The sequence below is a fragment of the Rana temporaria genome, chromosome 4, assembly GCF_905171775.1.
Source record: "Rana temporaria chromosome 4, aRanTem1.1, whole genome shotgun sequence".
NCBI classification, from domain to species: domain Eukaryota; kingdom Metazoa; phylum Chordata; class Amphibia; order Anura; family Ranidae; genus Rana; species Rana temporaria.
Window position 1 is genome coordinate 215,136,735 of NC_053492.1, and position 24,987 is coordinate 215,161,721.

Below are 24,987 nucleotides of genomic sequence, written 5' to 3' on the forward strand. Positions count from 1 at the left end.
GCGGTGGCCTTGAATTCGGTATCTTAAGCTTTATAAAACATGAACTGATAACATGAAAAATGCCATCAAATTAGAAATTGTTCCAATGTGAATAGTGACAGCTCTAGAGAAGTTAAATGTGTGTGTGTGTATATATATATATATATATATATATATATATATATATATATATATATATATATATACACACACACCCATGCTATGTTATGATGTGTACCCAGTGCTCAAAGTATTGCTTGTGTGTAGTTGTGACTGCCGCTGAATTCATCAACAACCAATATCAGGTATTGAAATCATATATCTATCATAAATACACAGTGCTGTCTCAAGCTTTTAATAACAAATGTATACACCAATTCGTAAATTTCTTTGTGTCCCAGCATGGCAACATACAGCTGCCTGTGTTGATTCAGGAGGCAGCTTCCATCCTCGCCTCTACTCACGGTGTAGCACAGAGAGGAGGAGCTCTGAAACTGCAGCTGCAGTTCTGATAGATCCTCGGTCAGCTGAAAAAAAAGCCTGTGCAAACCATATGGACTGGAGCACTGGTTGTGGAAGAGGTGAGGGAGCTGTGAATGAAACATGGGGGAGGGGGGGGGGAGCTGTGGACAGGGGAAAGAAAAGGTGAGCTGTGGATGAGGGTTGTAGAGGTTAGGTGTAGATGGGGGACACAGAGGTAAGCAAAGGGATAAGCAGAAAGGAGGATTTGATGGTTACTTTTGGGGGGATACTTGAGGGGGAAGACCAGGGGAATTTGCTGGGGGACAGTAAAGCATACAGAATTAGTGACCAAGAGTATGTAATGTATGGCACAGTGTGCAGGGTCCAGTGGGGATAATTTTGTAACACCTTGTACATACTTAGAATGTCTATACTCTGTATGCTGTGCTGTATGTTACATATTAAAGGCCTCTGGATTGTACTCCTTAATGCTGCACTCTGCATAATTGGCCCTGGGGGTCACTAACTCTGTATGCTTTACTGTCCCCCAGCAAATTTCCCTAGTCTTCCCCCTCAAGTATCCCCCCAAAAGTAACCATCAAATCCTCCCTTCTGCTTATCCCTTTGCTTACCTCTGTGTCCCCCATCTACACTTAACCTCTAAAAAACAAAAGAACAAAAGCTGGACAGCCGCACTCCAAAATTTTCTTTAAAAGAGATGTCTTTATTTTCAACTGTGCATACAGTCACTGCAAGCCCACAAAAATCAGTATGGCCAACGTTTCGCACTGGCGTCAGTGCTTAGTCATGGCTGAGCACTGACGCCAGTGCGAAACGTTGGCCATACTGATTTTTGTGGGCTTGCAGTGACTGTATGCACAGTTGAAAATAAAGACATCTCTTTTAAAGAAAATTTTGGAGTGCGGCTGTCCAGCTTTTGTTCTTTTGTTTTTTTGCTATTACCGCATTGCCAGCACCCTGGTGGTTCAACAACCCCTGATCATCACGAGGCTCACCTGGAGCGGTGAGAATTCTGTCTGTGTGTCTACACTTAACCTCTATAACCCTCATCCACAGCTCACCTTTTCTTTCCCCTATCCACAGCTCCCCCCCCCCCCCATGTTTGGGGGATCAGGAAGGATTTTTTTCCCCCTGCTGTAGCAAATTGGATCGTGCTTTGCTGCATTTTTTTCACCTTCCTCTGGATCAACTGTGGGGGAAAGATATGGAAATGTATGATTTTTTTTTGGAGTTGAACTAGATTTGTGTATTTTTTCAACCTAACTATGTAACTATGTGTGTTACACATTCCCGAAGCACACGCTTGGGGGATACGCAGTTCTAAGCCTACAATTATTTAGTGCTGCTGTATTTCTCTCCTCTAAGGCTGGGTTCACACTACGGTTTTCCCGTCCGTCAGCCGCATACGATTTCAGTATCGAAAACGTACGGGCCCGGACGGGAAAACGTATAGATAGAGAATGCATTGCAAATCGTATGCACTCAGATGCATCCGGGTGCGTACGATTTGCTGGCAAAACGTTTTTTAAACGTACGCAAAACCGTGTTCAACCACGGTTTTGCGGTCGTTTTTAAAACAGTATGGCAACCGCATACGTTTTCCTTTAACATTAATGTCAATGGAAAACGTACATATGTGCGGTTCCATACGTTCCCGTCCGTTTCAGCCGCATACGTTTTTTCATATAAATCGTATGCGGCTGACGGACGGGAAAACCGTAGTGTGAACCCAGCCTAAGGAAGATGTGTCTGGGGTGGGCGTGGTTGTGGGCGGGGATTTGGGCGGGGAGGGTAAGTTCCTGCACCTATTTTCTGAGAACAAAAGGCCCTGACACTAATATAGAGGTAGCAAAAGGCTATAGCTTAATTTAGAATAGAGAAAAAGTCTATAACTATACTGGTTTAAAATGAAATTTCACTCTTCTGGTGTGTTATCCTCCATGAGATCTTTGTATTTGTTTCACATGCAGAACTTTAGCTCTTAACAAAAAAACAGGCAATCCAAAAGCCCCCTGCTGTGGTTTCTGACAGAAAACACCAATTTAGCTGATGAACTTGGTTTTCCTTACATTTCTTCGGTGCTGTGAATTGACATGCAAAGATTTTTAGCTGTAGAAAATTGCTTATTCTGAAAAGAACATAAAGCTAACCAAAACCTTTTAAAGTTGATGTGACTGTTCTTGTCCTAGATTTCGACAATACATTTAGAACCAAGCTTATAAGCTATTGAGCAAAGGAGAAAAACACTCATTGTAAGCACATTTTATGAAAGAAATGTATTTATTATTTTCAGTGCCAACATTTTATACAGCACAAAGTACAGAGATATTTTTGACTTTCAATACATTTTTATTGACATTTGAAAATTCAAAACACATTCTAATAGATAAAAATCTAAATAACAATGTAATACACAAGATGTCAATGACAAAACATTTGCTGCTCTATTTCTAAGATGATTTTCCTAAATAGCAATGGCTATTTACAAAGAGAACAGTTCCACAAAGGCTAAATTCAGATGAGATGGCTTCCAATGGGCTAGCAATTCCTCTGTGCCTCAACAATTGGACAAATAGGCTCCAAAACCAAGCCCACCCGTTGCATTTGTGTAAAACTAATACAGAATTGGTCCAAATAGGAGCCAACCAGTAAGATTTTCCATGACGCTCAAGGAATTGCACCCAAATGCATAAATCTGCCTTATGACTTGAACGCAAGTGAATTAAGTGATAAGGCATGGCAGCCGTGGCCAGAGATAGTCAACATGAAAAAATATTTTTCCTGCACAACATCAGGGTAAACACTAACATAGTTGAGGTTTTATGATTCTTAGGTACAGCAAAGGATGTACAAGGTATCAAAGCTATGCAAAAATCCACCCCTAAGCTAAAAGGTTGCTTCTAAATTCTGATACCTACTTAGCCATGGAAGCAGCACTTCTAATTTTACTGGAGCTTTCCCTTCATCACCCCACTGTTTTTAACTGGTTTTTACTTTTTAAAAAAGCACACTGTGGGGTGGCTACCACCGCAGTGCAAACACTCATGCTTGAACTTACACACAGTTGCACTGGGTGTCATTAACCTGCCTGGCGGTATTCCCGAGTCTGACTCGGGGTTAGATTTTCCTGCTGCGAGCGGTAACCCCGAGTCAGACTCGGGCTTGCCTCGCTAGATCCACAGGCATGGTTTACTTACCTTGTCCCTGGATCCAGCGATGCCACTGCGCTGTGTGAGCGAGCGGGACCTCGCTCGATTCACACAGTGCCTCTGTGTGACGCCGATCTCCGTTCTCTGCGACGTTATGAAGCACGGGGACGGAGAACGGCGCCAAATTAAAAAAAGTAAACAAACACTTTACATACAGTATACTGTAATCTTATAGATTACAGTACTGTATGTAAAAAAAAACACACCCCCCTTGTCCCTAGTGGTCTGTCCTGTGTCATGCATGTCATGTTATATAATAAAAACGTTTCTTTCTCCCTGCAAACTGTAGATTGTCCATAGCAACCAAAAGTGTCCCTTTATGTCAAAAATAGTTTTAGATCAGCTAAAAAACAGCGATAATAAATTATAATCACTTGCAGAATTGTGCGATAGCGATTTGTGGGGAAATTCGTCATAAAAAAAAAAAATAATGACAGCGACAATTCTGCAACTGAGCAAATTTCAGTGATTTTGATTTGATTACATTATTGAATAATTTTTATTATAATTATATTATTATTTGTTATAATTATTTATAATTATTTATTATATTATAATTTATAATTTTGTTTTTAAAAAAATGTCATACCCGGGATGCCTATTAGAATCTTGTTTGGTCAGATTTAAGTGAGTTATTTCTAAAAATTACAGACCTACAATATAAAACGCCAAATTTCCTTGCAAATAATGGTACCGCTTTCAGCATGTTTTTTCTGAAAGAATCATACCGCCAGGGAGGTTAAAGGCCCAGCACAGCCCCCTTTTTACTGACCAATGATGCCCCTGACTCTGCAGAGGCAGCGCTGTCAGGAAATAACTAGGGATGTCCCGATACCACTTTTTTAGGATCGAGTACAAGTACCGATACTTTTTTCTTGTTGCAGAACAGTCAGCATCACACTGATGTCAACCATTGCGGGCGAGGGGGAAAAGCTGCAACCCATGACCCCGCCAACCTATCTCTACATGATACCACTGGTCTGTCCACTCCCCCACCATCATTTTACTCTGGGTTTATAGTCGCAGCATGGTCCTGACTTTGTTTCTAGCTGTTTCTGGTAATAAACTGTAATCTTTCCTTTGGAAGAGTACACATACAAAATTACCTAAATAAAGTTTCTACCAAAAATGTGTGTTTTTTTCCCAAAAAGCTGATCTAACGTGGGCCCTTATTAAAGTGGCTGTAAACCATTACCTATACCCAGTAAAGTGACTCACCTCAGGTGATACACAGGTGAAACAAATCCTCCTACATAAGATGTACCTGTTTATCTGTAGCCATTTATCCTGCATATCCTTGTAAAATTCAGAGATGAAAAAGATTAGTCACAGATTCACAAAACAGAGTATGGGGAGTTGCAGTTACACACTGCCAGAGCTCTGAGAGCTGATTGGTGGGAAGGGACACACTCACTTTCCCACAGCACACAGGAGCAGAGCTGTCAATCATAAGCTGTGTACCGGAGATCACACCCCTATCACCTTTTTTTCTCTTGGTGTCAGGAAAACTTGTCAGAAGTGATTCATGCTTATGGCAGAGGAACAAAGCAGCAGACTGGAATGATACTTTGGAGAGAGGTAAGCAAATATAGAAATATGTGCTTTGTTTAGATTTCATGTCTGATGTTTACAATCACTTTGTAAAATGTATTTCAAGGAAGAATTAAAAAAACACCCTTTTAGTCGTTTTCTAAAATACATGCACATTTTCCCCTAGTTTTATCATTTTAAACACGCTGTATGTACAGAAAAATACCTGTTGATATGCCACAAATATAGTGTGCTCCTACCTTCCTCTTTGACATAATGTGGTATCAGCCCTGTCTTCTTCTTTTTGATGGATTTGAAATAACACAGCCTTCTCCCCATCTCCACCTCTCGTTATCTCTAGCACCCCGCTTTGTGCACAAGACAGAGAGCACAGGAAGTTATCTGCTCACAATATTTCTAGCAAAATCTACAGGTATGTTTGCGCCTATTAAACAAATAGCAGAAAAAACTTTATATGATATATTTAGCAGACAAAAGGGAACAAATATGAGAAGTTTATTGTTCTGGTTTACATATACTTCAACTATTAATCTGGCCATACACTCATATGCCGCGTACACACGATCATTTTTCGGCATGAAAAAAACGTTGTTTTAAAAAAATGTAATTTAAAATGATCGTATGTGAGCTTCACATCATTTTTCGGCTTTTTCCCGAACATGCTGCATGTTTTAACGACGTTTTAAACTATGATGTTTTTCGGGTTGTAAAAAATGATCATGTGTGGGCTAAAACGACGTTAAAAACCTGCGCATGCTCAGAAGCAAGTTATGAGACGGGAGCGCTCGTTCTGGTAAAACTACCGTTCGTAATGGAGTAAGCACATTCATCACGCTGTAACAGACAGAAAAGCGCGAATCGTCTTTTACTAACACGGAATCAGCTAAAGCAGCCCCAAGGGTGGCGTCATCCGCATGGAACTTCCCCTTTATAGTGCCGTCGTACGTGTTGTACGTCACCACGCTTTGCTCGAGCATTTTTTAAAAACGATGGTGTGTGGGCAACGTTGTTTTAATGATGAATTTGGAAAAACGTTGTTTTTTATCTACATGCCGAAAAACTTCATTTTTTTTTCATGCCGAAAAATGATCGTGTGTACGCGGCAATAGATTTCTTTTGTTTGCCTGCTGAAGCAGATTCTTCCACCCACACTAAACCGTGCAGAAGGATGAATCTTCTGCTGTGGCGTTTGATGACTGTCAGAAAACCCAAACAGTACCTGATACATTTCCAGCCAACTTCAATTTTTCATTTAAAAGATCTCATGCAGAAGAAATTCGCTCAGTGTGTGATTTACTGTAGATCCTAGTTCTGAATTAGATGTAATTGCTAAATGTAGAACACAAAATCCAGCAGATGGCAGTATTAGACCTGGAAAATGAATTCTGAAAGTATGTGTATTACTCATACCTGAAAGCTTGGCATTAAAGTGATATTATAGAATTAAAACAGTTTTGCTTCAGTTTTCATTTCACTGACAAGACTACTGCTTTCAGTTTGGAAATCTGGATCTTAGTGCATTAAATGTACTTAATAAACCTAATGCATTGTTCCTTTAAACTAAGTTCCACATTATGTAAATTGTTCACCCTTGTAAAATAGGGCCATTTAACACACAGAACAGTGACTGGCATTTTTACAATGTGGAAAAATGCCAGTCACCACAAGGACAAAGAGAAGACAATTGTTTTCTATATGTCCTATTAACACTGAAACACAGCCAGGAGATGCTCTGCAGTGATCTGAGATAAAATGCAGACATACAGTTTTGTTCAAAATGCTGTAAAGGGTTTTAGGGAATTTAGTGTACATTTGTAATTGTATTCAGAATTAAATCCTACAAGGACTTCTTAAAGAACCATATGCAACTAAAATGACATCAATTGTTTTTTTAATACAGTAGTAAATGTTTATTTTGTGAATTCTTCATTTACACTATTATTCAACCCCTTAAAGACTACCACTCTGAAGAACAGAGGTTCATTGAAGTGTTTTCAATCAGGTATTGAAAACACCTGTGGATGTCAGGGAGCAGCAATAAAGCCTAATAAGCACCAATTAGGCAGCTTTAAAATGACTGTGATACTCAGCTCCTTCTAGACATTTACTGGTGTGGTTACAAACATGGTGAAGTCAAGAGAATGGTCCAGGAAAACAAGAGAAGAGGTGATTACTCTTCACAGGAAGGGCAATGGCTATAAGAAGATTGCAGATGTTAAACATACCAAGAGACACCATAGGAAGCATCATTCGCAAATTCAAGGCAAAGGGCACTGTTGAAACGCTACCTGGTCGTGGCAGAAAGAAGATGCTGACTTTGACTGCTGTGCGCTACCTGAAGCGTAGAGTGGAGAAAAGTCCCCGTGTGACTGCTGAGGAACTGAGAAAAGATTTGTCAGATGTGGGTACTGAAGTTTCTGCTCAGACAATACGGCGCACACTGCGTAATGAAGGCCTCCATGCCAGAACTCCCAGGCGCACCCCCTTGCTGTCTCCAAAGAATAAGAAGAGTCGACTGCAGTATGCCAAAAGTCATGTGGACAAACCACAGAAGTTTTGGGATTGTGTTCTGTGGACTGATGAAACAAAATTAGAACTGTTTGGGCCCATGGATCAATGCTATGTTTGGAGGAGGAAGAACAAGGCCTATGATGAAAAGAACACCTTGCCTACTGTGAAGCATGGCGGGGGGTCAATCGTGCTTTGGGGCTGTTTTGCTTCTGCAGGTACAGGGAAGCTTCAGCGTCTGCAAGGTACCATGAATTCTCTTCAGTACCAGGAGATAGTGGATAACAATGTGATGCAGTCCGTCACAAACCTGAGGCTTGGGAGACGTTGGACCTTTCAACAGGACAATGATCCCAAGCATACTTCCAAGTCCACTAGAGCATGGTTGCAGATTAAAGGCTGGAACATTTTGGAGTGGCCATAGCAGTCACCAGACTTAAATCCGATTGAGAACCTCTGGTGGGACTTAAAGAAAGCAGTTGCAGTGCGCAAGCCTAAGAATGTGACTGAACTGGAGGCTTTTGCCCATGACGAATGGGCAAAGATACCCGTAGATCGCTGCAAGACACTTGTGTCAAGCTATGCTTCATGTTTAAAAGCTGTTATAACTGTAAAAAAAGGATGTTGTACTAAGTACTAAGATTGAATGTCACTTGGGGGTTGAATAAAACTGATAATGATGTGAGCACAGAAAAGACATTTGTGGTTATTTCATTACAAATGTTATGTTATATTTGTCTGACCTACACGTGCCTCTTTGATTTAATTGTAAGCAGGATGACTGAATGATCAAAATCAATGTCAAACTGGCCAAAACAATCAATTTCAGTGGGGGTTGAATAATTTTGAATACAACTGTACTTCATTTTATTACAGTGCGTCGGATAGAATCACACAGCAGAGCAATGCACCATGTTGCTACACAGTGACATGAATGAAGTGTCAATTTTATGCACGTCCAAAAAAATTTGTACATAAGAAAAAGGAAGCTGCGTAATGCACAGGGATGCACATCACAATGCCCCCTACTGGCAGTTCACTGCAGGTGTAATGGACAGCTGCAGCACACTAAACCGCTGTGGTTTAGTATGCGGCAGGTGCTCAGTTCAGTGTAAGCCTGAAGTTATTATGTCATTGGGTAGTTTGTCTCATTAATCTTACTAATCAGCAGTATTCGCCAACAGAGGCGGCTCTTTAATTAGGCAAATTAGGCGGTCGCCTAAGGCCTCGCATTCACAGGGCCCTCGCAGCTGCCTATTTTGCCTCTGCTTGAATTTTTTTACCCATTATGGGTATGGTGGGGCTCCCATGTCTAAGTTTTGCTTAAGGCCTCACAAAGCCTAGAGCTGCCTCTGTTGCCAATGTACAACCATAATTCACAAGTGAAATATGAAAACCAAAAGTTGTCAACAAGTGGTCATGTCTACAGCCAATACTTGTTTATATGTTTGCACAATATAGAGTTAAACATTGCTTGTTAATATTAACAAATTATGAACCCAGAGTGGGTCACCTAATATCAGGTACTTATTGACAGGGGCACATTTATTTCCAGTGATTTTTAATTGTGAATAAATCTTTTCCCAACAATCCATAACACAAAATAGCACAAACTAACTGAAATCTGTTTTACATATGGTTTATTCCTAAAACTCTAAACAGTTGTTGTTAAAATGTATTTAAACCCAAAAACCAGGGCTTTTTTTCAGGGGGAACTTGGGGGAACTGAGTGCTAGATCCACAAAAGGGATACGCAGGCATATCTGCTGATACGCCGTCGTATCCCTGTTTCTATCTATGCGGCTGATTCATTGAATCAGTTACGCATAGATATCCCTAAGATTCGGCAGGTGTAATAGTTTTACACTGTCGGATCTTAGGATGCAGTACCGCGGCCGCCGCTTGGGGCATTTCTCGTTGAAATTCCGTGTCGGGTATGCAAATTAGCACTTACGGAGATCCACAAAGGTTTTTCCCTTCGTTAATTCTCCGTAAGTGTTAGTTTGCCGTCGCAAAATTAGGGCTGCTTTTACAAAGTGTAAACTTAGTACACCATGTAAAAGTATACCCTTCTTTCCCGCGTCGCTGTCAAATTTTTTTTAAAAACATTTTTTTTCCCGTCGCGATTCACAAAACTCGGCGCAACATAACGTAACGCAAAGCACGTCGGGAAAATAGCGTCAGGGGGGGATTCGCAGTACGTCCGGCGCAGGAGCGCGCCTAATTTAAATGGGACTCGCCCCATTTGATTGGGCCCGCCTTGCACCGGACGGATTTAAGTTACACAGCTGCAAATTTCTAGGTAAGTGCTTTGTGGATCGGGCACTTAGGTAGAAATTTTGCGGCGGTGTAACTTAAATCGGAACATTTAAGTTAAGCCCGCAGGTTGTGGATCTGGCCCTGAGTTCCACCACCTCTGGCTCAGACCCTTTGGTGCCTGCTCACCACAATCACTTGTAAACACAGAAGTCTGGTTTCTGTGTGTACAAGTCACAGCTCTGCACTCTGTGTGTAACCCCCCTGAACTCTGCACTCTGTATGTAATGCAGTCCTGGTATTTAACGCCCCTTTAAGACCCTTCTACTGTTTGTGAAATCTGAACGGGTTCGTGGTTGAGTTCCTGCACCTATTTTCTGAGAAAAAAAGCTCTACCAAAAACAAAATGTTAATATACTGCAACTTACAAGTACTTAGATGAGATGGCTGCATTCGTTTTCCGATTCAGGCTTTTCTCTCTTTTTTTTTTTACAAAAATGCACTTCCTGTCCCTGAATACACTCACTCCTCCACTGTATCTATGAAGGGAGCCTTGGTTGTCACCCGGGCTGGACTTTAAACATGTCTGCCTTGGTTCATCTATAATCTTTTGGTTCTGCTGCTCTAAAACCTTAGTAAAATTCTCTGGCAGCATTTACTTTACCGTTTACAATACAGTTGTATTTTATGGCACAAATAGAATTTGTGAAAATACCGGTATATTTGATATACTTTTAATTCCCAAGAAATACAGTTGTGAAACATTTATGGGAACCTATTGTCTGGTAATGGCTTTTAATGACCTTCGGAAATCAGTCAAATTATCGCCATATTTCAAAGGCTTCAACGCAATTACATTTTAATCCTCAGACAGTATAGAGATTTATACTTAAAGCCGATCTCTGTGTCATTCTATCAAAGAAAAAAATAATTACAGTATTTTGAAAATGCAGACACACAAAAGTCCAATTATTAGCTTTGGTAATGTGTTTTCAAGAAAAAAAAGGACGTCGTGATTGAGCCTTTTTTTCCTCAATATTGTTAAACATTGAACTGTACCATTCACAATATATTTTTCCAGAGAGAACAAAAAAGTGTGAATGTATTGCTGATTCATGAGATTCAATTTGAAACCTGGGTAGCTTAGTTATGTGCCTTCTAATATATATATTTTTATTGGACAAAAGATCATTCAAGTTCTAATAATGGTTCCACTGCTATTATTCACTGTGTGATCTATCAGATGGCAACATACTATTAGGTGAAGGCAGTTTAAAAGCAACCCAAGCTCAAATTCTAGCTGGTGAATGATCTAGTGGAAATCAATCAAAGAAACATGTTTCATAGCTCTATAAAGACAGGTACGGGTATTAACGTGTTTCATGCTAGAAAGAGCTTAATCATGACACAATATAATATAAAGGTGCTATGATTAAGCGCCTTCTAGCGTGGAATGCATTAATACCTGTACCTGTCTTTATGGAGCTGTGAACATGATCGATTTTCTACAAAAAACGAGTGCAGTCATCCATCCTCTTTCACTAGTATTTTGTCTACCAACCAGACAAGCACCTACAGCTTTAGATACGTTTGGGGCTAATGGACCAGCCTGGAGCTGTGGTATACCTAGCTTTGTTTGATGTTTTGACCCTTAAAATTGTAGTTAGCTTGCTGCTGTACTGATCCTATAACTTTAGCAGCCGACAGTAGGGAGCAGAAAGGAATCCGGCAGCATGTAGGGGGGGGCGGGGGATAATCAGGAGAGTACACAGGGGAGCCTGAGCAGCAGAAGAAAGGGAAACCTGGACAAAAGGGGGTGACTGGGCCAGTAGAGGCAGCATTTACTAAAACCAATCCCCTGTAGTTTTCCCCTTCATCAGCTGAAAGCGGCAGGAGGGAGAGGAGGAGAAGCCAGCGTTCAGCTGGTGCAGGCGGGAACTACAGGGGATTGGTTCTAGTAAATGCCTCCCCTCCTGGACTGGTGGTACCCCCTTATCAGTGGCCCCGATGTTGCCCCATTAAATAGTTTGTTCTTTCTTTCTCATTTTGTCACATGCTTGATGGAGTCCTGCGAGTTTCCGAAACGTTGCTTCTGTTTTAATGATGTATTCACTGAATAAATGTTTTGGATACACTCTGGAGATTCATGATGTTGCTGGTGACATTCTCTTGCTCTGATGTTGACCCTATGTACACATGTAACATTGTTCACACAAGTTATTATGCAAGTGAGGACATACCAGGAATACAGTGATGAAGTACCTATCACTCCCAGGCAGTGGCGGCTGATGCTCTATTTTTTTGGGGGGGCGCAAACAAAACCCCAACCAACCCTCCCCCCCATTACTCGCCTGCAATAGGGCCTACAGATAGATAGATAGATAGATAGATAGATAGATAGATAGATAGATAGATAGATAGACAGACAGACAGACAGACAGACAGACATGCATATAGACATGTAGATAGATAGATAGATAGATAGATAGATAGATAGATAGATAGATAGATAGATAGATAGATAGATAGATAGATAGATAGATAGATAGATAGATAAACAGACAGGTGGATAGATAGACAGACAAGTAGATAGATAAAACAGACATGCATATGGATAAATAGATAGATAAAGACATGTAGATAGAAAAATAGATAGACAGAAATGCAGATAGATAGATATAGATAAATAGATAGATAGCTGGATAGATAGATAGATAGATAGATAGATAGATAGATAGATAGATAGATAGATAGATGAGAGAGAGGGAGAGATAAACAAAGATAGATGAGAGAGAGGGAGAGATAAACCCAGATAGATTTAGTAATGAATAAGAGAAGCATTAAATCAGAACCAGTCAACCTCCATGGCCCCCCTCCTCTCCCATCACCTGCCTGACACATGTCTCTGACACACTGTTGGGTGAATGGCTCTAGCTGAAGGTTGATTTTAGGGTAGAGTTGAAGCAGAAGGGCGCTCTAGATACAGATAGATCATAGATAGACCTGTATACTATGGCTGTAGCAGGACACAGTGCTGGGACCCCTAGTGTGGTATACAGTCAGGAGATGATGTGTAATGAGCACATTGTCGGGTAAATGACTGAAGTTGATTCCGGGGCACAGAAGCAGATCTCCCTCCACCTGCAGTCCGATCATCACAGATCACAGTTCAAAAATGCAAACTCCAGGCCTCTACTTACAGTCTATCCAGAAGAAAGGACATTTCCCAAAACAACCACTCTGTACTTCGCAAAATGTCAAGTCACTTTTTGGTAGCACATGTACTCTCCAGAGCCACCAGAACTTCCTGCAATGTACCCTGAAAGTAGGTTGTACTTTACCTAGCTCTGCAGGACACTATGCAGCAGCTACGTTTTCTCCCCTGGTGTTCCACAAGGTAGATAACATTACCTACCTAATGCAGCTCCGCTCGGGACGTGCGTTCCATGGAACTGCTGACCTGGAAGTGACGTTGTAACTACGATAGACAGCACCGCCCATGTCCTAGGGCGGTGCAAATGTCTATCATTCACCCAGTCAAATATACACTACAGGCGCCGCTCCGGAAGCTACGTGGCGAGATGCAATGCGCCGCAAAGCCAGTTTAAAGCCTGCAAATTGAAACGCCATGTCTGCAATCACATGATTGCATAGACGTGGCGTTTCCCATAGTGCACTTTGTCCAGTGCTCGGCCCCCGAACACAGTGCACTGGAGGACTTTTTTTTTCAATTTCTTTTTTCTTAAAGGGCCAGTTTAAAAAAAAAAAATATATATATATATATATATATATATACAGTATATATATATATATATATATTTTCCATTTTCTTTTGTGACTGCCTGGGGGGGGGGGGGTGACGGCGCCCATGTGCCCCCTATGGATGGGCCGCCACTGCTGACCACTATCCTATCCATTACACTGAGAACTACACTGACCACTATACTATACTGTCCACTACACTGAGAACTACACTGACCACTACACTGTCCACTACACTGACCACTATACTGTCCACTACACTACACTACACTGACCACTATACTATACTGACCGCAATACTGTCCACTACACTACACTGACCACAAATACTACACTAACCACTATACTGAACACAATACTACAGTAACCACTACACTGACTACTACACTGTCCACTACACTACACTGACCACTATACTGTCCACTATACTACACTGTCCTCTACACTGAGAACTACACTGACCACTATACTGTCCACTACACTACACTGACCACTATACTGTCCACTATACTATACTGACCACAATACTGTCCACTACACTACACTGACCACTATACTGACCACAATACTACACTAACCACTACACTGACTACTACACTGTCCACTACACTGACCACTATACTGTCCACTACACTACACTGTTCACTACACTGTTCACTACACTGTTCACTACACTGACCACTATAGGGTCCACTACACTACACTGACCACTATGCTGTCCACTACACTATACTGACGACTATACTGTCCACTACACTACACTACACTGACCACTATACTATACTGTCCACTACACTGAGAACTACACTGACCACTATACTATCCACTACACTGTCTACTATACTATACTGTCCACTACACTATACTACACTGACCACTATACTGTCCACTACACTGACCACTACACTACACTGACCACTATACTATACTGTCCACAATACTGTCCACTACACTACACTGACCACAACACTACACTAACCACTATACTATACTGGCCACTACACTGACCACGATACTGTCCACTAAACTGTCCACTATACTGTCCACTATATTATACTGTCCACTACACTAGACTGACCACTATACTATACTGTCCACTACACTGACCACTACACTACACTAACCACTACACTGACCACTATACTACACTAACCACTACACTGTCCTGCCTACAGTCTTCCTACACTGACAGTGACACTGCATATAGGGCACCTCCCCCCAGTCCATGTCCATCCATTCCTCACCTTCTTGTCCTGCATCAGTCCAAAAGGAGGAGGAGAAGACATCGGCCCCGGCTGCTCACACTTTGCAGAGCTCCGGCCACCATGTTCGGTGCTGAGAAGGAGGAGAAGACAGCGGCCCTGGAGGCTCACACTGTGCAGAGCTCCGGCCGCCATGTTCGGTGCTTAGGAGGAGGAGGAAGAGAAGACAGCACCCCGGCAGCTCTCACTTTGCAACACTCCGGCCACCATGTTCATTGTTTACCACTGCACTGTGATTGGGCGTAATGGGGGTCACGTGCGGAGGTGGGTCTTTAGGAGCAACCGCGATCACGGACAGGCCAGCCCCACGCCGCACATGACCCCCATACGCCCAATCACAGGGCGCCGGATACTGAAAATGGTGGCCGGGGCTCGGGGACACAGGAGATTAAAATTAAGAGGTGGCAGCCAGTAGTGTCACTACTGGCACGAAAATTTCGCCCCCCCCTAAATGTCGCACCCAGGGCCACGGCATCCCCTGCCCCCCCACACTACGCCACTGCCTCCCCCTTCCCCACTGCTGAAGGGCATGCAGACAGATACATGTAATCAGTTCTTTTACACAGTGAAAATATCCTCCCAATGTTATCCTCTTATTTTTAATTAAATGGGGCAAAAATAAATTTTCTACATGGATAATTACCCACTGAACATAAATCTGACAACCAATTTGTTTTTACTGTACATTTTTCCTTTGTTTATACTTACTTCTAACAACTCGATCCTTGATCGTTTTCAATTTCCTACATGTCACTATGGGGTATCCCATTACTTCATCTCTTAGCTGTTATCCTGCTGTACAGTATACAATTTTTTCTAATTACCTACCTAATTCTATCAACCATTGAGAACATTTAAAATGAGAAGCAAAACAGTTTGTTAGCCGTCGATCTATTTTCTTCCTACTCTTCCTAATTAGATTTTCTCTTTTACACCCAAGACTTGGAATTTTAGCATTTTCTATATTTTTTAAGCATATTCCCTTCTTAATAAACGAATACTTAATTCCATGGCTTGTTGCAAATAATCACATATGACTGCATCATAACCTAACAAACTGACAATAAATAATGGTTTTCTTTACCTGATATTTCAAGGTGGAGAAGATTATTAGAGGCAATTTTCTTTTCTTTAACCACTTGTCGATCGCCGCCAGTATATTTAGGTCGGCAGAATGGCTCCTGTGTGCAAACCAACATACAGGCGCATTGTTTGATATTCCCACCGGGCCGGCGTGTGCCTGACTTGAGCTCCGTGACCATGCTCGCGGGATCTGCGTACTCAATATCTGCCATTGTCCCGCGATCGTGTCCCGGAGCTACGGATCAGGGAGATGCCTGTGTAAACAAGGCATTTCCCTGTTCTGCCTTGTGATAGGACACTGAACTACTGCTTCCTGTCATCGGGAGCAGTGATCAGTGTCATGTCACATGTAGCCCAGCCCCCATAGAATCACTCCCTAGGACACACTTAACCCCTTCCTTGCCCCCTAGTGGTTAACCCCTTCCCTGCCAGTGTCATTTACACAGTAATCAGTGCATTTTTATAGCACTGATCGCTGTATAAATGACAATGGTCTCAAAATAGCATCAAAAGTGTCCGATGTGTCCGCCATAATGTCACAGTCACGATAAAAATCGCAGATCTATGCCATTTCTAATAAAAAAAATATTAATAAAAATGCCATAAAACTATCCCCTATTTTGTAGACGCTATAACTTTTGCACAAACCAATCAATATACGCTTATTGCGATTTCCCCCACCCAAAAATATGTAGAAGAATACATAGCGGCCTAAACTGAGGAAATTTTTTTTTTTTTTATTATACATTTTTTGGGGATATTTATTATAGCAAACAGTAAAATATATAGCTTTTTTTTCAAAATTTACGCAATTTTTTTGTTTATAGCTCAAAAAATAAAAACCGTAGAGGTGATCAAATACCACCAAAAGAAAGCTCCATTTGTGGGAAAAGGGGAAGTAAATTTTGTTTGGGAGCCACGTCACCTGACCGCACAATTGTCAGTTAAAGCGACGCAGTGCCGAATAGCAACAAATGGACCTGTCATTGGGCAGCCAAATCCTCCGGGGCTGAAGTGGTTAAACTGATGCTACTTAATTACCATTTTCACTTTATTTTCAGAGCAAGAAAATATATTTCTTTATCACTAAAGGCAGGTGGTCCCCATGAGACAATCAAGGCATTATCAATATAGCCTTACATTTCTCATGTATGGATTTTGTTAATTGAGATGGTACTCTAAGGCCTTGTTTACACATTTGTGATTAAAGGGCTTTAGCTCAGAATCCTCAATTATTCTTAGTACATCCTTCAAATATATAATTGACTGTTCTAAATATGGCCTTAATACAAAATCCAAAAATCTGGACAAGGGTTTTGTCAAGGATCGGTGAAAAAAAAAATACCTAACTGGGTCAGATGGATTTTAGCTGTTTTAAAACGTGCTGTTTTTTCTGTGGATTAAAAAGGAAGAGTGCTTGAAGCTGAGAGTGCCACTGTGAGATTTTCTTTTGTATTCAAAACCCGACATGCTTTTTACTGAAATGTTTCATTCTTTGTTGTGTCTATTTTTATTTGATTATTGCTCATTCATTATATTGCATCTGAAAACCTTCATTCAAAACTATTAAAGACAAAAAATGTACAGCATTTTGCATTGCCTATCACAATTTCAATGGTGTATTTATAATGTAAATTGTAATTGGATTTAATGGCATTATAATTTTCCAAACTGAAGACATATTCATTCCTTTGCAGTGTGGAGGTCTCACGTCTAAACTTCATATACACTAGCCGGACATTCAGAGCAGTATACAGTCATTATTGTGGATTGAATTATGTCTATGGAGCAAACAAGTTGCCACAAAGAAAAGATGTAACCCAAATGAACAATGTGCATAATAATAATATAATAATAATGTGAATGTGTGTGTGTAATTAGCCCATACTTCACCTCTGATTGCTAAATTAAAGTGATGTAATTGACAGTTTGCATTGAGAAGCTAGCAAAATGGATATATGTATGTGGTTAAAGGATTTGTAAACCCTCATTTTTTTTCTCTGTGTGGCAGTTTGCCCCAGATCACCGTCTACTGGGGTTTCCCAGACAGCTATCGTGGCTCCTCCCCAGATTGGTAAGCCCCCTGAGAGAAGCTCTCTCCTGGGGGGTTACCTTGTGGGCACACTTCCGAGTCCAGCATTTGCGTCTATTGGTACAGAATTCCGGACTCAGCCCCGCCCCCCGGCGTTCGTGTCATTGGATTTGATTGACAGCAGCAGGAGCCAATGGCTGCGCTGCTATCAATCTATCCAATCAAGAGCTGAGAACCCCAGGCAGAGAGGAACAGCGCATCTCTGCCGAAGGATCGAAGGGCTCAGGTGAATAAAACAGGGGGGCGTGGGGGCCGGTCACTGTCAGAAGTTTTTTCACCTTAATGCATTAAGGTGAAAAAACAAGAGGGTTTACAACCCCTTTAAAATAACGGAAAATTGTTATTCTTACCTTCGGTAATTTTCCTTTCCTGGCCTGTCCTCACGTCAGCACATCATGGGTTAATCCCCTCCTCCGGTCCACCAGTACCACCTTCTTTTAGCTAATAAGTAGGGGGCCCCTCCTCCCAGTCCTTGTTCCACTAATTTGGCGGACGACAGACTATAGGGAGGGAAAGGCTGTGCTGACGTGAGGACAGGCCAGGAAAGGAAAATTACCGAAGGTAAGAATAACAATTTTCCGTTTTCCTGGCCAGTCCTCCCGTCAGCACATCATGGGATTTAATTTAACACCCTAGGGCGGGAAAATGTATATAAGACTCGGACGACAACTATAAATGCTGCTTAGGTGAATCTTTCTTTATTTTGCCTGCAAAGGTGCCGATACCACGGCATTTCCAAAACTAGACGCCTTAGATGACGTCACGTCTAGATTTCTAATGCTTTGCGAAGGTCTTGCAGGAACTCCAACTGGCCATCTTGCATATTTCCTCAACTGGTATTTTGGCAAATGCTGCCCAGGAGGCTGCCACCCCTCTGGTAGAGTGAGCTCTAGTTGACTGAGGAGGCGTCAGCCCTTGTTTCTCGTACGTGAGCTTTCTTACTTTGGTGATCCAGGTTGAGATTATTCTTGTTGAAACGGCTTGTCCTCTTTTAGGCCCAGATGGTAAGATGAAAAGGGAATCCATTTTGCGCACTTGTTGAGAACGGTGCAGGTAAATTGAGAAAAGGTTGACCATGTCTAGAGGTCTGAGGTCCAGTTTTTCTTCCTGCCTAGGAGGTAATGTAAAGCTAGGTAGCACTGCCTCCCAGTTAAGGTGAAATTTTTGAAACTACCTTGGGCGTTGCTATTGGTGAAGGCCTCAGAATTACTTTGTCTGGAAGGATGATACAGTACGGTTCCTTACTGAACAGGGCCGCTAGCTCGGATACCCTTCTTGCCGATGTTACGGCGGTGAGAAAAAAACAGTTTAAGTGTTAGGAACCAGAATGGACAAGATTCTGCCGGTACAAAAGGATGCAGAAGTAGTGCTCTTAGCACTGTGCCTAAGTCCCAGGCCGGAAATAGAGACTTCCTTGGAGGATTAATTTTCATGGTCGCTTTTAAGAATTGTTTTACCAGTGGTTCGTCTGCCCACCTGTATCCTGTAAAACACGACAAAGCTGTAATTATTACCTTCAATGTACTATGGGCTAAGCCTTTGTTTAGAGCAGATTGCAAAAAGTCCAATACTTGTGCCACATTCGGATCCACCGAAGCGAAATTTTTCTGTAACGCAAAAGTTGTAAACTTTGCCCAAATCCTGTTGTAGGTGACATTGGTGGAGGCCTTTCTAGACTTTAACAGTGTTGAGATTACTTCCTTTGAAATGCCTTGTGCCTGGAGTCTGGTTGATTCAGCAGCCAGGCCGTCAGTTTGCAACCTGTTCGGGTTGGGGTGAACACATTGGCACTGCCATAGGAGATCTCTCTTTAACGGCAGACGTCTTGGGGGAGCCGACGCCATGTGTAGGAGTAGAGGGAACCATGGCCTCTGCGGCCAAAAGGGTAGAATTATTATTGTATGAACCTTTTCCCTCGCAATCTTTAACAAAGTCCTCATTACTAGCGGCACCGGCGAAAAGATGTAAACTAGGGGAAAATCCCATGGAATGGAGAAGGCATCTTGGGTCAAGGCTTTGTTGCAACGGAACCTGGACACAAATTGGGGTGTCTTTGTATTGACTCGGGTCGCCATTAGATCCACTGAGGGTGTCCCCCACTCGGAAAAGATTGGTTCTAGGAACTTCTTGTTCAAGGCTCATTCGTTCTTGTCGGGGAACTCCCGACTCAGATGATCCACGATGGAATTCTGGCTGCCCGGAATGTAGGCTGCTGTTAGGGCTTCCAGATGTGCTTCGGCCCACACAAATATTTTGGTTGCCACCTGCAGAAGTGGCAAGCTCTTGGTTCCATCCTGTCTGGCTATATATGCTACTGCTGTCTAGTTGTCTAACATTAGTTTAACTCGAGCTCCCTGTACCAGTTTCTCGAAGGCCTGCAGGGCCATGTATGCTGCTTGCAGCTCCAAAAGGTTGGAGTGTCGGGATTCCGTCTTGCTCCAAACTCCTTGCACCTGCCTGCCGAGTCAGTGAGCACCCCAGCCCCGGAGACCGGCACCCGAAGTTATCGTAACCCAGTCCCCGGGGCTGAGGGGCATGCCCTGCGACAGGTTCTCTGATGACTTCCACCAAGCTAGGTTCTGTCGAATCCGGCTTGGTATGAGAATCCTCTGGTGAAGAGAGGTACCGTCCTATTGGTTCAGGAAGGTTGCCTGTAAGGCTCTTGTGTGGAATCTTGCCCAAGGAATGGTTGGGCTTGCTGCAGTAAACATCCCGAGTAGGGTCATACAATCTCTTGCCGTTAGCGATGTTGACTTCATCACGCTGCTGACGCAGGCTACCAATTCTGCCTTCTTTCGTTCGGGCAGGAGGACAAGGTCTCTGTTTGTATTGAAAAACAGTCCCAGATATTCCATCTGTTGTGAGGGAATCAATTGGCTCTTTTGCCTGTTGATGATCCGGACAAATTTTGATAGGATTTCTAGAACCATGTCGCGTTGAGACGCCAGTTCTCCGCTCGAATGTGCTACTACCAGGATGTCGTCTAGGTAGTGAAATATTTTTATGCCTTTCAGGTGAATGATGGCAATAACGGCTAGTAAGATTTTGGAAAACACTCGCGGAGCTGTGCTGATGCCGAACGGCAGACACCTGAACTGGAAGTGATCTTCCCCTACCAAGAATCTTAGATATCTTTGGTGGCTCTCATTGATTGGGACGTGCAAATATGCATCCGTTAGATCGACTGATATCAACCAGTCTCCTGGTTGCAACACAGAGATGATTGTAAATACAGACTCCATCTTGAACGTCTTGGGTTCTATGAAGTGGTTTAGAATTCTCAGGTCCAGAACTGGTCTGAGATCCCCCGATGGTTTGGGAACTAGAAAGATTGGAGAGTATACCCCTTTTCCTTGTTGGGATAGGGGCACCGGCGAAATTGCATTCTTTTGCTGTAAGCCGTCTAAATATTCTTGTAAGCAGTTCCGTTTCCTCTGATCTGTCGGTTATTTTGTGTGGACCACCGTATTGGGTGGTTTCTTCTGAAAGGATATTTTGGAACCGTATCTGACCGTCTTGCGGACCCACTGGTCCTTGACCTCTTCCGCCCATACTTCCCTGAAGGACATTAACCTGGCGCCCACCTGGGGGGGGATGGGCGGTTAACCCGTCAAAAAGATTTTTTCTGGTTTTTTCGCGGTCTGTGCCGCTCTAGACTTTACCTTCTGCAGAAAAGAATCTTGTGGATTTTTCCAGTAGGGCCTTGTATATTCCCGTCCTGGCCTGTATGACCTGGCGTCATACGCCTTTTTGTAGTCTGGTTGGGCTGGCCGGGTGGCCTGCTGTGTCTTCCTAGGTCTCTGTGGCATTAGACCCGACTTTCCCCCTGTAGCTCGACTAATAGCTTCTTCTAGGGTCTTTCCGAACAGCACCTTGCCATTAAACGGAATATTGCAGAGACTCAGTTTTGAGGTGCTGTCTGCTCCCCAATGTCGCAACCAGAGGGCCCTCTTTGCCGTCACTGCAAAAGCCATGATTTTTGCGAGTAACTTTGTCAGGTCCATAGAGGCTTCCGCTATGAAATCGGCGGCAAGATCGAATTCCTCCATTGTCTGTATGACTGATTCTGACCCTGTATCTGCTTTTAGGGCTGCTTGGGTTCTCGTGGTCCAGACCTTGAGTGCTCTGGAGACTGAGGTTAGGGAAATAGCCGGGCGGCACGCTGCACCTGCAGCTGAGTAGACCTTTTTTAGGTCTGTGTCTGCACGTCTGTCCATTGGGTCTTGCAATGGCAATGCGACCTGTCGGGCCAGGCGCTGTAAGGCCACATCTATGCCCAATGGGGAGTCCCAAAGGTCTGCTTCTGGTGGAGGCCCCAGCGAGATCTGAACTTGCGACCCCTGGTTTACAAGACCAGTGCTCTAACCCCTGGGCTATGGAGCCCCCAGTCAATGGTGTCTCTCACGGCTGTGACAAATGATTCAATATATTGAAAATCAAATAAATATTCTGAGGGCTCTTCAGAGTCCGATGAGCCTAGTGATAGCGTCTCCCGGGCAGGTGATTCATCGCCCACTGATTGATTGGCGCTACTAACTTTAGATCTTCTAGGTGTTTTGGTGGCTGCGGCTGAATGAATACCCTCTGCCACCTGTAGCCACGTCCTTAATGCAGCCGGTGCATAGAAGTTTGCCAGGTTCGGATGGTGCCGAACATGCCCAACAAAGACCATCGTCTGGGCGGGGTCTTGATGCATTTGGCTCTGCTACAGTCGCAGAGTGACTGGATTTGCGTGCTGGACTAGAATGGGACTTATGCGTTGCCCGAGAGCCAGACGCTTGCGGAGATTTTGAACGGTGGCGGGACTTTTTTCTCCGTTCCTGTCTTATCTTAGGGCTTCTGCTCCTAAAAAGACAACCAAGAAACATTATCTTTAGCTCTTGGTATTGCACTCTTTTACGTTGTGGCCCCCGTTGACCCCTCCTACCTGTCCGGTGACTTTGGTGCATCCTGAGGCTGTGGTGAGCTCATGCTGTGTAAAGAAGCAGGATACGCACATCAGGCGATGTAGCAATTGATACCTAATTTTATTTTATTTATTTATTTAATTTTATTTTATTTATTTATTTATTTATTTATTTATTTTTATTTTTTTTTTCTGAAATGACTGTTTACAGGGTATAGAGACATAACAGTTAACTGATTCCTTTTAAAAATGATTAAGAATAGATTAAATTCAATCACACAATGTGCCTCTAGTTTCACTTTCGGTTTTAAAGGTACATACATGAAGTTCCGGGTGAGAGGTGAGTCGGGAAGAATCACAGAACAAAAACAAACAAATCCAGGGCAGTGTTTTGTTTTCAAAATGAATCTGATTGGTTCTGAGGAGTTTTAGACACACAGTAATGACAGCTTAGACCATCGTGAAAAGCTCCCAGCACCATGGTTATAAGGAAACAGGCAACCAGAAAGTGTGGAGATCACAGCAGAATTACAGCTACTTCAAAGCAAAAATGAACAATGAGGACATGAAAGCATAGTGCAGCATAGTGCAGCGCTGACACAATCTCACACAATCCTCCTCAGCTGGAGGCTTACCTAGTGCTTCCTCTCCCAGACAGTGGCAGACCGTACTGAGCCTCCTGTCCTGGAGAGTCTTTTAAAGCCGATTTGGGCACGCCCACGGCCCCGCCCCCCCTGTGAGGTCACCGCCGACTAACATAAAGTGAAGGAAGGAGGGGCGGCGCGCTCCTACGGAGCTCAGATCTGAGTAAGGAGAAGGAGCCACAGCATGTCCTAGCAGAGGACATGAGCCACACCACAGCCTCTATGATCACAGTAAGCTTCCTATAAGCTAAAAACGCCCACAGCTCATGCACCTGAGCGTCCAGTGTCATAAATGGGCATACCTTTATTACTTCTGGACCTTCCAACCCGAGGAGAGGCTGAACCTGGGTGGGGATGGTTCGGCAGGGGGGTTTTCTTTCTTCCTCTTCATTCGTAGCTTGATTGTCTGGAAGAGTCTTAGGTGGTCTGATCGTCCGACCAAAAAAAAGGAACAAGGACTGGGAGGAGGGGCCCCCTACTTATTAGCTAAAAGAAGGTGGTACTGGTGGACCGGAGGAGGGGATTAACCCATGATGTGCTGACGGGAGGACTGGCCAGGAAATAATGGTTATGGCTGCTATGCTTCATGCTCTGAAATTGAAGCTAAGCCTCACATGATATATAATATACATGAGTAGAGTGTAGAAAGGATGTGGTGGGCTAAGGCATATACAGGATGTACGACTATGGTTAACCAAACATATTGTCCCTAGCACACACACAACTGTTAGATGGAACCAGTCTGTGATCAATTTTTCTGCCACCAAATCAATTAGGCATGGCTCTGCAGTGTCTGGTGTGGACCATAAATGGTCCCAACAAACAGCCGAACTGTATCTGATGAAAGGTAGTGTCATGTAAAATCATGTAAAAAGCTCCAATGCCATGTCCAGATGTAGCAGTAAGCAAGACCTAACCGATATTGTGGCAGAATAATTGATCACAGACTGGTTCCATCTAACAGTTGTGTTTGCGCTGGAGAAAATTTGTTTGGTTTCCTTCCATCCAGTCTCCTTTGAATTTTACTCCGGCAGCACCTGCTCATAGAGAGACTTTTGCTCATTATATGAACTATTCTTTAAGAATCTTTATGATTTTATAAGGTTTACAGTTTGATATGTTTTTTTGTCCAAGTTTGCTATCTTAGTCTCTGCGCCATCAGAACTACTTTTTTAAGACTATGGTTAAAGTCAGATGAAACCAGGAAACTTAAAGAGACAGTGGGGGTATTTAGTAAACACGGAGAGTGCAA

The 24,987-nt window shown here is 42.9% G+C and overlaps 1 non-coding gene across 1 annotated transcript; it reads right to left on the minus strand.

The window, feature by feature from the left end:
* Positions 1-22,495: 22,495 nt before the first annotated feature.
* TRNAT-UGU lies at positions 22,496-22,568 on the minus strand. Its single transcript has one exon. It is a non-coding gene; the product is annotated as a tRNA-Thr (tRNA).
* Between the last annotated feature and the right edge of the window lie 2,419 nt (positions 22,569-24,987).